At 49.8% G+C, this 14656-nt stretch overlaps 1 long non-coding RNA gene across 1 annotated transcript in view; it reads left to right on the top strand.

Annotated features, from left to right (window-relative positions):
- The first annotated feature begins 1215 nt into the window (after positions 1-1215).
- Positions 1216-14656, top strand: part of LOC121827634 (uncharacterized) — a 33017-nt gene continuing 19576 nt past the window's right edge. The window contains exons 1-2 of the long non-coding RNA XR_006069953.2: positions 1216-1305; positions 9199-9251. This is a non-coding gene — a long non-coding RNA (uncharacterized LOC121827634). The remainder of the gene's footprint in view (positions 1306-9198; positions 9252-14656) is intronic.

The following is a 14656-nucleotide window of genomic DNA, read 5'->3' as shown; positions in this document are numbered from 1 at the left end:
TGGGGAGAGCCTGGCCAGGCAAAATGTAGATGAAGAGAAACAGGTTAAGTTATAAGAGCTAGCAAGAAACGAGTTACGCTAGGCCAAGCATTCATAACGAATATTAAGTCTCCATGTCATGATTTGGGAGCTGGTTGGTGGCCCAAAAGAAAGCCTGCTACAGCATGCCTTTGATCCCAGTATTTTGAAGGCTGAAGCAGCAGGATTGCTTGGAGTTCTCTTGGATACACAGTGAGTTTCAGGCCAGCCTGGGATAGAGTGTCTCAAAAATAAAAATAAAAAAGGGGCAATAACTAATAGCTGTGTGTTATTACCAGCATCTCACAGATAATAGTAATGGATTACCATGACAGTTAACTTTCTTTTTAAGACAGGCTTTCATGTATCCCAGACTGGACTTGAACTTGCTATGAAGCCAAAGATGACCATGAACTTTAAAAAAGTTGTATTTATTTTATTTTATTTGTATGAATGTTTTGCTTGTATGTCTGTCTGTCTTCGTTTGGGTTTCTATTATAAAGGAAAACATTTAACTGGGAAAAAAAAAGAACACAAACTCAGAGCACTATTCAGGGAAGGGAGAGAGTGTTAGGCAGGGGAGGATGGAGGAGCTGAGAGCTGAACGCCAGTGCCGCCTGTGACTTTGTACCCATTCTGAGCCAGTTTGCTCCCCCGTGGAATAAACACACCTCAGATTCAGAGCACTCCACCATCGCGGAAGGTTCTGTTGGATGGCGTTGCATTAGGCTCCTTACCATGCAGTCCCACAGTCCCACAGGGAGGGGGCGCTCCAAGGCTGGACAGGCCCGCTTGCTGTGTAGCTTGCTAAAGAAAGGACTCCACTTCTCTGGGCTAGCTCATCAATACATGAGGGAATGGACTAACGGACTTTAAAAGAAACAAAAGACTGAGTCTAGGACTTGGAGCTTGCTTTTCTTCCCTTGAAGGAAGGAAAAGGAAGTCTTCACTCATTGTCCCCTTGTCCTCTTTTCCCTCGGTTGACCCCAACCTTCCGCCACCCAGAGCACAGCTCCCAGCGACCTGGAGAACTTTTGTATTTACCGCTTAGCACTTGCTGTACGCGGCTCTGGCCTTCTTTAGAAGCCTTTTCTTTACGAGTTTATTTTGGCTTGTGCTGAGCATTCATAAAATTCCTAGGGAACTGGAGGTTCAAAAGTCGGGCTTGTGGAAGGAGTAGGTGGGAGGGGGTGGGAACAGCAGAGAGGGGCGAGGCAGGGCCAGCCCTGGGAAGCTGGAGGAAGAGGCCGTTTTTCCATTCTCCACTCAGGGCCTTGCTGGCCGCCTGTAAGTCTTGGGTCTTCTGGGTCGTGAACGGGGAGAAGGGGTGGAGGAGAGAGAGAGGCGTGGGGTGGGATGTGAGGTGAGGTGAGCCTGTGGGAGGAAATGCAGGCCTGGGAGGGCTGAGCTCTTCCCACCCGCGGCAGAGCCGTTTCTGATAGGGGTCCCGCTGGCTTGTCTTGGGTTTTCTTGTCATTCATCTCCTCCTTGGACAGGGGCTCCACGGCAGGTTGGAGGCAAGGATGAACGCCTGAGCACAGGGCATATGAAACAAATTAGGTCTCCGTTACAGCCACCCAGAGGCGGGTGATGGATGGGGCCTGTGCTCTCAGCAAAGCTAATTGGCAACACACAGAGACATCCAAGAAAGTGTATTATTTTGCCAGACTTTGGAGTCATCGGTTCCCGTCCCCTCCCCATCTTTTTTTTTTTAATTGTAGAACACTATACAGCCAGAGATAAAAAGCACAGTGAAAGTTTTAAATCTAATAAAAAGCATTGATTGCAGAGTAAAAATCATGAACACAGAAAAGTTTGGTTTGTATTCAGGTTTTATTAATGTTCCTTCATTGCAAAATGGTTCCAGTTAAAAAACAATTCCGAGAGCGCCGCCTTAATAAACAGCTGTCCTTCTGAAGGGCCACAGATGCTATGGTAGATATGCTAGCGCTTGCATCTCTCTCTCTCTCTCTCTCTCTCTCTCTCTCTCTCTCTCTCTCTCTCTGTCACACACACACACACACACACACACACACACACACACACACACACACACAGTGGTACCAGAAGCAGGAGGCTGTTACAAATTGCCCTTAGACCTGGGCAGAGAAGAAAAACCTCCTGATTGAGGTTGGAGCAAAAGCACCTGAAGTTTGTTCAGGGCCACCTGATCTAAGAACCCCAAATAATGTACAAACTGTCACCAGTGGAAATCAGCATGGTATTCTAGGTCTCACTTTCCTTATTTGTAAAGTAGGATTTTTGTTTTCAGTGGCCTCTGAGGATCACAGGATTTCTCTAGGAAATCACAGGCACTTATTGTTTGTTCTGGAGTGTTTTTAAGCTTTGTTTTAGGAAATAATTACTAGATCTAACACTGGTCAGCAATGGAAAGATATCAAACCAGAGTTAGAAGCTGGCAAGCCAGGAGCTGTGCCCGTGTGTCACTGTAAAAGAATACCTAGTCACAGGACGGGGTCCCGTGGGAAGTTTGCAAGACAACCAGGTGACAGCATCATGGGGTGGGCAGGTGTGGGCCATGTTTTTGACCAGTGGTTTCCAAAGGACCTTCGCATTTCCAAAGGCTGGTGAATGAATCAGTTCCTATACTAGTCCCCAAACCGTTCTTTTTATAATAACTGGTCATTTTCACTTAAGTGTCTGTTTAACTGTATTTAACTGTTTTGTTTTCTGCCTCCACAACTGGCGTTTTTAACTCTAGGGAGAAAATAGAATTCTAGCTTTTTAAGATGGCTTGAGCTGTTGGACCCATAGGGCTAGCCAGGTTTGGAGAGGTCATTCGCCTCTCTCTGGGAGGCCCAGCATGTGGTCATCAGTCAGCTCAGGGAAGCAGGTCACAGACCTGAGGATAGTCTGTCTTCTGCTCTGTGGTGGCTGGGAGGAAGGGTTCTGTTCTGCAGGGCACCTTTGGAAGCTGGATGTCCTCTATCAATGTCTGCACCCCACCAGAGCCGATCCCTGACTCTGCCATGCATAACTCCCCAGGGCAAAGAGCGCGGGGACCAGAGTCAGGACATACACGCGGAGCCAGGCCTGCTTCCGAAGCCTCTGCTCCACCAAGCTAGTGCAGTCGGCTCAGCATCAGCTGGAAAGCGGTGGGGCCGGCTTCCCAAAAGGCAGAGAGGAAGGGAATGAACGTATCTTCTCTCGGCAGTGGCTCTGGGTCCTGCTCTGCCCTGCCCTTCCCCACGGCTTCAATGCCCACGTGAACTTAAAAGGGTTCATAGAAAGGACAAAATTGCTGGTGTTGGATCTAGGCCTAGTTTTCCAGGGAACACTGGGTCTGCCCATCTCTGCACAACTGCAGGACCCAGTGGGCCGCTCTGCCCCCTCATCCCATCGCCTGTCTCTATTACATACCCCCAGAGCCTTGGCTGGCCTGGCCTGGTGATGACCACTGCCCGATGCTCTCTCCTTTCCACCTTCCCAGGGCCTGGATGGCCTTTGAGTAAACAGATAGCCCGGTGAGGTGTGTGATCAATTAGCTTTGCTGAAAATACAATCATTTTGTTATTCCAAGCTGATGAGGAGGCCTCTTCGGCCTGCTCTCCCAGCCTCCACATGCCAATCAGCCCGTGTCACCGATATAATTTTCCACATAAACACAACCTTTGTGCAACATCTACTCTTGTAAATAGATGTAATTCCCTAACCAAATAGCGCACTTGGAGGGGAAATGGATATTATGCATGCAAAAAGAAAAGCTGGTGATTTTTACACTTTCCAGGCAACAAAAGATTACCCCTAATTGCAAATGGGGAGGGGGGCTCTGGGCAGGGGAAGGGGAGGGGGCAGCTGCTGGGAGGCTGGGGAGGCCTGCTTCCAGACAGATTTTTTTTTCTCCTCTCTGCACGTGTGGGTGAAGACCACCAGGAACTGCCTAACCTGGGACTTGTCCTGTTTAGGCAGTGGGGAGAACGTGGATGTTGTTGATATCTGAAAGGAAACGGAGATACTCTCTGAACCCTAAACCATACACATCCTGTCGGAGCGTTTCCCCCTGCATCCCTGCTCGGAACAGCTTCGGTGGGCTGTGGCCCGCGACTCCCTCTGTAATGCATTGGTGTGTCTCTTTCAGTGTTCTGCTCATTTCCGCATACTCCTAAATTAGACCTTGAAAGCAGCGGAAGTTGCTGGGCAGCTAGGCACTCAGAGCACCACAGAACCCACTGTGTAATCCCAGCCAGGTCCCTGGTGCTCTGAGGGCTGTGGAAAAGAAGGCTGAGAAATCCCTGCCTCAGCCTCTTGCCTCCCTACCGGTGCCCCCTGGTGCACAGGAGAGGAAAAGCCCGTGAGTCTCGGCGTGCCCTGGTCCCTGGCTGACTGAAGAAGGAAGGCTCCAAAGGGACAGAGCTGCCAGCCGGACTCCCCGGCGTGGCCGAGTGGCCCCCTCCAGTCAGCCTCTGGGCTCTACCTCTGAACGTCTTAAAAGGCCACAAGGTCGAAGATGTAATTGCAAAGCTGCATTATCAGCAGGTGAATGATGACATCTTGTCCTGAAGAAATCCTTGATGCTTTTGTAGACTACGTCGAGGTCTTTACTCAGTCTGAGTCCAAAACAGCAATGAAGAGCAAACCAGGCAATGCAGGTCTGTAGGTCTATGTACAAGAGGGAGAGAGGGGAGGCCAGCCAGCGTGGGTTACAAAGAGCAAACAGAGACTCCCAGCTTCTTTCTTGGTTCTTTCTCCAGGCTCGGGGAAGGTGTGTGTGTGGCTCCATAATTTGTTTGCTACACAGGATTCTTCTCTTTAGTCTCTCCCCAACCCCCACAAAACCCAGCTGAAGAACCTTCCCCCCTGAGCGTCCCTTTGGTCCCCGGTTTCTAAAGCCCATCTGAAACTCATTAGCTGCTTGAGATGATTGTCATGGGAGCCCTTGATGGAGAACAAGAAAGGGAGAGGGGTACTTTTAAAGGCTAGAAATAGGGATGTGGGTGCGTGCGGGTGCAGGCAGATGTTTAGAAAGCTGGCTATTGAGGAAGGGCCCAGGGTGTAGGGGCAGACTCCTTGCCTGACCCTGGCCTTGGAACCACCTTCTCCACGTCTCCTCCACTTCCACACTGCCTGTGTCTCTCTCAGCCCCTAGAATTGCCAGCCTTCTTTGGGTCTCCTTTGCTACGGCAAAGAGCCTGCCTGGGATGCCCCACAGCCTGATCCCAGGGACCTGTTTAGCACCCCCGACTCTGTACAATGACTTAATTCCTGTCCTTCGCAGATCACAGTGAGACTGTATTTCAAATAACAAAATCTTAAACTATAAGAAATATTGGGGGGTATAACATACTATCCTTAAATTACAGAACTCAGAATCTTGGAGTTTTCAAAATGTAGAACGTGGGGAAAAATACCCTTTGCATTGCAGAGTTTGAGAAACCTAAATTTCTGGAATCATCCTGTTAGAATTCTTTAAAAAAATTAACTTATATATTCACATAAAAGCCTTAAGTCTTAGTAGCACAAAATATTAGAATTAAGGAATTTGGGGATTATGGAATTGCAGCTGTGACTTTGTAGAACATTAGGAATACTGACGAAGCTAGATGTGTTGGTGCAGAGGTAAAGACAGGCAGATCTCTGTGAGTTCGAGGCCAGCCTGGTCTACAAGTTCCAGGACAGCTAGAACTACACAGTGAGACCCTAAGTCTAAAAAACTAAAATAAATAGAGAAAAGAAAAAAAAAAGAAAAGAAATATGGACAGGTTAACATGTAGAAGCACAGGGTCATGGATAAGCTTGTGGACTCTAACAATTAGCAACCTCAAGCTCAGTGGAGTGTTAGAATATCAATACAGAAACATCGACAGAAGGAACCTCAGAACCGGAGTGTCTGCATCCTGGAACAGCAGAATTAGAGATTCAGAGCTGTCCCTAATTACAGGCTCGTTGGATCTAGGCACTTAGAACCACAGAACGTTATAATCAGTGTCTGTTTGTGAGAGAAGTAGATGTTCAAATCCCAGAATTTGGGAATTACAGGATTTCAGACATAGCCTGGAGGAATTTCATGGTGGGAGGAATGGGGGGATATTGCTTGCCTGTCTGCTCCACTCCTGGTCCAGTTGTATTTGTGCCTTTGCATGCACAGGTACACACACGCATGAGCATAGCCTTGGTGACCTCTGCTTACGTCTAGACTACACACTCTAATCTTATAATTCCTACTGACATCTTTTTCTGCCTCTCTTCTCTGCTGTACCGCCCCTCACTACAAATTCCTACCAGCCTTTTCCCCAAAGACAGCTTACTTTCATTTTGCAAATCACTCAGTGTCTTAATTCATCACGTCCGTGCCTCGCAGGGCTAGTCTGTGAATAACATGTTAGTAGCATGAAACTTGGGTTCCTCTGGGATGTGGGAAGGGTCACAAAAGAGAAGGGGCAGAAGAATGTATGTGGCCTGTGGCAGAGATGGCAACAAACAGGTCCTCCTAGAAGCCACACCATCTATCCTTTCTTGGAAGGAGGCGGGAGCCACGGAGGTGGCTGGGAGAACAGCTTGGCCTGTCTAGGTGAAAGGAGACTGGAAACTATAAACCATTTCATGCTTATTTATTTTATGATCCTCGTGGGCTGGGGTTTACACAAATTGAACAACATGTGGATTAGATAATTTGCCAGGGATGAACAGCCTCCGATGGTTATCAGGTTTGGAGGCGATTAAAGCCAGGTTGATGAGGACGCTTTGGTGATGAGTTGATGGTGGAATTTCCGTCAAGGAGACGCGGAGGCTCCTCACCAAGCCATAAATCCCTGCCGGGGATGGCACAGTGGAGGAGGTGGCCACATATCAAGGGAGAAGTAACTTTCAGGATTCTATTACATCGCCGAAAGACAAACTCAAAGCAAACCACAGGCAGCTTCAGAGGTACCCGGATAGTTTAGAAAACACTGGCTTCCTGGTAAGTCAGTCCCAGAGCACTGCTAAAGGACTAGCCAAACCCAAGAGCTTGAGTGTGGATCCTCTGCCTAAGGACAGTGGCATACAGGCTCTCCTCCAGCTTTTTTCCTAGAAGTCTGAGGGCCCTCAGGTTCATCTACAGCACCTCAAGACTCCGTACGGAGAGAGGAATGTGGGCCAGAAATCCCAAGGCATCAGTCAGTATCCTACAGATAAAATGGGGGGGGGGGGCGGGGGGAAGCAATCCCTTTTTATTTATTTTTATTATTTGCCAATTTCAAATATTTTTCTTGACAAGCCCCTTAGTTTAGAGATTGGAAATCCTCACAGCCAATGAAAGCACAGTTCTCCTTGGCTTCTAAGAATACTATTTCGATGGAGCCGAGAGTTTTCCAAAACTGAAAACACCAGAGAAGCCCAAGACAGAAGGTTCCAGGTGCACAGCGCAGTCTTGCCTATGTGCTGTGTGCCTCCGGGCAAGTCACAGTTCCTCTCTGATCTCTAATAAGCCCACCCACAAGGAGGAAGTCGCATTAAATAATCTCAGTGTGGGAGTGAAGATATTAGAAACAGGAAAAGCACATTTGTCTTTGTTTCCTTTCCACGAGTTGCATTTCAGATCAGCCAGGCTGGAGCTCCTACTTATTTCAGAGGCCGCTCAACCAAAAATTGCTGTTTTCATGGCTCTCACTTTTGATTTCCGATGCTAAACAGAAAAACCACGACCCCAAACTTCCTAGACTGTTGGCTATGGCTGTTGTTCACATTTTTTCAGCGGTGTGGGTAGAACGTAGTGAAACAAGGGACAAGCGCCTGCTCAGTTCTGAAAGAAATAAGGAAAGGAACGTGGAAATGAGCACATGATGTAGCTGCTGGGGGATTGAGGGGCCATGCTGTCTGACTCAGTTTCTCTGTCTGTAAAAAGGGAGGAGAGGGAGGAAAAACATTAAGGTTGTCTTCTGCTCCTAAATGCAGTCCCCAGCCAGCCGGGATTCTGGATCGCAGCATTGGGCGACACGGTGCTCCATATACACCTCAGCTCACAGGGGTCACTGACGCTGACTCTGGGGTTAGGAGCGGTGGGGCTGAGGGAAGGGGAATGGCCTTTACACAGGGACAAGGACAGTGTCCCATTTGTGAACAAGCCCCTTTCACTGTAGGCCTAGAAGGCTAAAGAGGGGGTGCACAGGGTGAATGGGGTGGTGGAGGGTGCTCTCTGTCACAGTCCCACTGGAAGTCAGTGGGTCTGTCATACCAGCAGTGAGGTGCAGGAGGGTGGTGGAGCCATGACAGCCCTGACAGACCATGAGCAAGACCTGAGGGGTCCCAGCCCAGCCGCCAGGATGTACAGGCAGTGAGGGCTGCTCTGCAAGGCTGGCTGACAGGTGCTGCGTGGTGGCCTGACTCCTTGACCTGAAGCCTGGCCTAAAGTCTGTGAAAGCATGAAGTGTCCTTTTGGGGTGATCAAGATGGAGTTTATTCCTGAAACCACTGGATCTTTCTAGAGTTCCAGATGAGCTTGGCATATGAGGCCGTTTATGATGACAGGCCCCCCTTTCAGTGGATTCAGCTGAAGCACCTCCAGGACAGATCAAACCCATCCACTTCCGCCACACAGCCGACCATCATAGATAAATGGCCACGTTTTCTGTTCCATAGCAAGGTACTGGTTCACACAGACAACACATTAGCGCTGCACAGCAGTTCGGTATGGTTACAATAATGGAATAGAAAGAATCGTGCAGAAAGCAGTATCAGTTCAGAATTTTTTTTTTTTTTAATAACCGCGTAGCTGAGCGTAGAAGTTCATGCTGCAATCCCAGCACTTAGTAAACCGAGAGAGGAGAATTACCACAACTTGGAGGCCAATCTGGGTTACATAGTAAACCCTGTCTCAAGTGAAACAGAAAACACAACCCCAGTGCAGCTTCCTGGGTGGCTGCAGGAAGAAACAACCAGTCATTTCAGGGGCACAGCTGCCTGTCTCATTGGAGCAGCAGACCTCCTGACAGGCTGGAGCTAGGAACACAGACATAGCCCTTTGGTTCAGCCTGAAAGCCCTTCTGCTGCTGTAGACTGGCAAGATCCCACCAAGGCAGAACTCGTGGGCAGGGGGCTTGTGGAATCTCTCAACCTTGTCATGGGAGGCAGAGGTTCTCAGAGTCCTTACCCGAATCCATAGGACTTGGGGCTTTTCTCTTGGCTGATGCCACTCAGTGGCAGTTCTTTCTTGTGTTTTATCAGATTTTTCTCTTGCTTCAGGGCCAGCCTGGATGCTTCTCCTTGCGGCTAATCTCCTGGGGCAAGTACACCAGGTATGTGGAGCATGGGAGATGGCCAGTGTTTCCCCACTCCCACCCCCCAAGTAGCAGAGGCTTTGGGTGGGGAGGAGACTCAGGAGGGCCCTCTCAGTGTTTGGTGAATAAACACTGAATCAGGTTTCTGGCCTGCCACTCTGTTGCCTTTCAGCACGGGAGAGGCCAGATGGGCCTGGGGGAGTTCCTGGAGCACATGACGAGGCTGGAGCTTTAGGGGGCTGAGGCCCAGGCAGGGCTGGCTCTGTGCAGCCAGTGGAGTCAAGCATTTGCAGGCCCTGGAACTTCACACCTTTGAAAGGCTCCAGAGCGGCTCGCAGGAAAAATAAACGGTTTCTTCCATCCGTGGCAGTTCGGCCATCCTCAGAGGCTGCTCGTCACACATAAGAAACCCTGTAAAAGGGTCCAGTGTTTCCTTTTCCACTCCCTGAAAGGATATGAGCCGGCCGCTTAGGGAGGCTGGGGGGTAGGCTAGAGGCCTTCCCTCCAGAGTCCTTGGTCCAGCCTGATCCCTAGGACATCCAACCTGCTCAGGAATTCAAATACCTGCCCAGTGTGCATGTGAAACTGTTTGGCACATGGCGTTTGCTTCATCAACAGCTTCCTATTTACCTGTGCCACCTCCAACTAGTCAGTGTCTGCAGCAGCTACAGCCACCTGCTCCCATGTGAGGAGAAGGGCTGATGTGCTCCCCGGTTACTGGCACACAGGGCTCCTCTGTAGGCCTCTCTTCCTCTCATTGATCATCTGTTGCTCCTCCCTATGGGTCCCAGATCCATCGCCTTGCAAGTAGGATTGGCCATGAGGACAATTACAAGGCAAGGCATTTGCTGAGCTTCATTGTGCCACAGAACCACAAGAGAGCAGATCTCAAGGCATGTCAAAAACCAGCAGAAAGAATGCAAGGATGAGAGAGTCCTGGGGTTATTACTGGCCTGTCTCAAGGAGAGGTGGTTCTGGCAGAAATCCTGGGAGCTTTGGGCATCAGGGAGGACTTCCTGGAGGAGAGTCTGACAGAAATAGGACATTTCTGCCCAGATCTAGTTTGCTGCAAATGCTTGAGGCTCAGTCTGCTGCTGGCTCCTCGAGAGTTGGGAGATGGCCGTGAGAACTTGTGTGTTGTCCTGCTGGGCTTTACAGAGATGGAAAGAGTCAATTCGAAGTAGGAGCCCCTGTATGAATGTTTAGGGGTGTGTGGGGGAGTGTGAGTAGGGTGGGGATGGCAAGTCCCCTGTCACAACAGGTATTCAGAGAGGCCGAGGACATGGTGGGAAGTGGGGCTGCCTGAGGGACAGGCTTTGAGGTCCAGGCTTGGGTTCTGGCTTTGCAGTCCACCCCTAGTGGCCAAACCGCAGGTGAAGCTCCTAATATTTCAAAGCCCCACTTTTTAATATTATAGCTTATAATGATATATTATATATATTATATATAATGATATAAATTACATATCGTCATAATATGTATTTCATAAATAATGCCCGTAAACCCCACTCCAACTTCTTTTGGAGTTTCAGTGAGACAATGTATAGAAAGCACTTAGCCCAGTATTAGAAATTCAGGAAGGGCGTTCCTCATGTTAAAACTAAGATTCTAAGATCTGACAAGTTGAATAGGGATTAGGATCCTGTACCTTGAGGATTCTGAAATAATGGAAAGTGGTCCCATTTATTTATCACATACTTTATGATGCTCCTGTGAGGGAAAGCTCCCCTGTGGATGGCATTACCCCAACTTATAAGGACATGTCAGCAGAGAGGAAGGTGAGTAACTAGCTGATAGTCACAGCTAAGGAAGGGGCAGCATGGGACAGGACTCGGGTTTCAGAGTCTGTGCAGAAGAAGACTGCAAGTCCCCAAGATGAGACAGCTCTCAGTGTCTAGAACTCCAGAGAGATTGAAATGGTGGGACTTTATTGATCCGTAATGTTACTGATGACCATGATGCTTGTGTGCATGCTTGGGCATATGCATGCCATGCCATGCATGCGGAAGTCAGAAGGACAGCTTTGGAAGCTGGTTCTCTTCCTCCACCTGGGTCCTGAGGCTTGAACTCAAGTCATCAGGCCTGTGTGGTAAAGGGCCATTACCTAGTGAGTCGTCTTGCCAGCCCAAATGAGACTTTCAGTAATAATAACAGACGCCCAGCACGAGGTGGCTCTCGATGGTTCTAGGAGACAGCAAACCCTCTCTGTACAAGGTCCAGTGGTCAACATTTCAGGCTCTGCAGGTTAAAAAACTCCACCACACAATGAATCAACTCTTGAGCCAATACCGAAACAAACAAGTGTGACCAGGTCCCGGTGAAGCTTCCCAATACCAGCGGTGGCAGGTGGATTTAGCCCTTGATCAACACTTCGCCAAACCCAGTTCTCTTGACAGCTAGGAGAGTCCTGCTCTGCCGAGCACCCTGGTAAACGACCCCCCCCTTCAGGAGCCCTGCTGAGTCTCACTAGGGAAGCAGAGGGGTCTGCAGAGGCCAGGACAATTCCCCAGGGTGCAGGGCCTCTGAGTGCGGGCTGTCCCTTTCTGTCCTAGAGAGGCTGTTGAAAAGCCTCCTCTGTAGTGCGCAGCCTCATTACTCCCTGCTGGAAAACAATGTTAATTTTCCCCAAGCGGGAAGCAGCTGCACTTGTGAGGCAGACTCATTTGGCTGCATGAATATTTATGGTCTGTCCCTTAATTAAGCCCAGAAACACAATCTAGCCTGCTAACAGGGGCCACTGCAGACTGGGAGGCCGTGTCAGGAACCAGCCTCTTGAGCCTGTGAAGTAGGGTTGTCAGTGAAACATTTGTTTCTAGAACCACTTGGCCAGGGCCAGTGTCCACAGGCGTGGCGGGGTGGGCATTTCCCGGGAGGTCAAGCACCCTTGTGGTCATGTGCTAGAGGCTGCCTGGTCACCTCGCTGGGCAGGATGGGTAGTTATTGTCCCAGGCCTGCCTGGGGTGGCACACAGGTGACTGCAGGCCAGCACCCTAGTGAGGATGACTCAGGTATTTCCCCACACTGGGCCTCATAGGCCACTCCAGTGACCGCTGCCCAGAGAGAAAGGGCCCCAGTGTGGGAGCCAGAACTGGGTTTGATATGGATTGTTCAAAGCAGGGGCTCTCCCGACCTCAGTCCCCACTTTGTTAAAGTGGTAGAGGATTCCTAGCGCCATCTACCCCGTGGCGCTGTCACTGGGGAAAAAAACTGAGAGAGAGTTAGGGGGGATGGACTCTGAGATTTCCTTTCCTCTAGGCCCCCCTCCCTTAAGCCCACACAGCCAAGGAGAGTTGACCATGCCCAGCCTGGTAACCTTGAGGGTTTCCGGAAGTCATAAATCTTGCCTTTTCTTGCAGGGTCCTATCTTCAGAAAACTACATGGGGCCTCATATCCTCTTCCCCAGAGCCAATAAACCAAGTAAACACCATAAAGCTCCTCACTCACCTGAGCTTTCACCCACCAGCAGAGCCAGTCCATGGTCAAGCTCAGGGCTTCAGGATGTGATTGTCGTGCTGTCCTTGGCTTCTCCCTGTCCTTTCCAGGACGGAGCCAGCCTTTTATTTCTCCCTTCTGTCCTCTTTTTGGTGATTTCTCCTCTGTCACTCCTAAGCAGCATTAGGAGACCCCAGATTGCATCCCCACTCCCTTCTGTGGGGCCTGTGTAAAAGGATGCTTTCCCAGGGCGGGTCTGGCCCCAGGGTGGGTCTGGCCCCAGGGTGCGATCATCTCAAGCCTTAGTGACCCACACACCTTGTAAATTCAAAAGTCAACAAGACTTGGAAGTGGAGGAGACCCTTCAGCTGGAGGAGGAAGTAGAGGGCAGTGGGCCTTGCCTGAGAAGTTGGTCAAGGGCTCCTTCAGCGCCCTCTGCCCCTGCCCCTAGCTAGCCTACCCCACCCCTGGAGTCCTGGGACTTCCTGATCTCTTACTTTCATATCCTGTCCTCAAATCTGTTCCAGCAACAGCTTGGATGTGGAAGTGGCCTTCAAAGCCACCTGTCCCATATGCTCCCACCACCCATGGGGAGGCTGCAAGAATGGGGAGTGCCTTGCTCAAGGTCAATGTTAGGGAAGATAAAGTGGAAACAGCCTGGGCTGCAGTCAGGAGGCCCAGCCTTGGCTCAGTGCAGCCTTACCTGCTCCAGAGGTCCAAGCGGGTATGGGAGGGACTAGAGCTTCTGATAGCACATTGCATCTGTGGGACCACTCACTGCTATTGGTGTTCAAAACACCATCTTCCCAGGAAAACAAAGCTGGCCCCTACCAGTTTGGGTATCTGATGCAATGGGCCCCTAAGAACACTTAGTAAAGCTGTCATTTACTTGTAAGGGCTTGAACGTTAGGTGGGGATTATGCTCTACCCCTCACACGCACATTAGCCTGTCCCCTCAGTTTCTTGAAGATGAAATGAGACTCTGACTGTGAAAGTATTTTATTAGGCAGATGTGTTTACATATGAGCGAGTGAGTGCTGAGTGGTGCCTATTATTTTTCTTCTCGTCTGATGCTTGCTGTGCTTTCTGCCTAGCCAGAAGGACCAGCTGTCCTCTGGAGACCTGGGACTTAGGTGCAAGGTCTACCAGCTCCAGAGGGCTAAAAGGAGGCTCAGGAGCTCAGCGAGGGGCACTCGGAGTCAGGCTCAAGGCCTTTGTCCTTGTCTAGTCTCAGCTTGTGGCTAGAACAGTGGCATGCGGGATTAACCAGCTCCATGGTGTGACAGGTGAGTCCAGGCACCTGGGAGCCCATACTAGGCTTGTGTCTCTCTGCAGTTCTGCAGGGGCCCCAATTTCTGCCCAGGAGGACCACGGATGCTCTACTGGGTGCTAGCACAGCTAGGTCCCAATCTCTAAATACTTTCCTTCCGATTCTAGCAGCACCTTCACGTTGGGGAGGAAAATTTCATCTACATAGTTTTGAATCATTTGGCATGAGAGCCGTCACAATCACAAAACTTGGTCACAACCATGAGGGGTTGTGGCCAGTGGGGAATCTTAACCACCTTTTGGAGTGTTTTTCTTCTGGGTGAAGGAGACAGGGACAGGAAAAGATACTGTGTCAGGAACAACCAATCTGACACTTTGGTGTCTGCTTGCTCCATAGCCTCCTCACAACTGGAAATGAGAGACCAAGCCAGGTCTTCCTTGGGGCACAGAAAACTCTTTGGCTTGGCAATCATTCCCACTGAGATTTGCCTTGAGCTATCTCAAAGCAATGTTGTTAGCTACTGGGCAGGGTGATTTTCTTACTCAGCTGTGATGTGGTGCTTGTGGACCCCACACTCTACATCCATCCATGCCATTCAGCTGTCTGGATTGCATTTCTTCTTCACAAGCTCTGAAATTGTATTCAGCCTTTGAGGCCCAGCTGCAGCTGAACATACTTTCCCCCAGTCATTCTGGTAAATCAACTGCCAATTCAGGAGTT

The sequence above is a fragment of the Peromyscus maniculatus genome, chromosome 2 (genome assembly GCF_049852395.1).
Source record: "Peromyscus maniculatus bairdii isolate BWxNUB_F1_BW_parent chromosome 2, HU_Pman_BW_mat_3.1, whole genome shotgun sequence".
Taxonomy (NCBI): Eukaryota; Metazoa; Chordata; class Mammalia; order Rodentia; family Cricetidae; genus Peromyscus; species Peromyscus maniculatus.
Note: the sequence above shows the minus strand (reverse complement) of the source record. Positions and strands in the feature narration are given on the sequence as shown.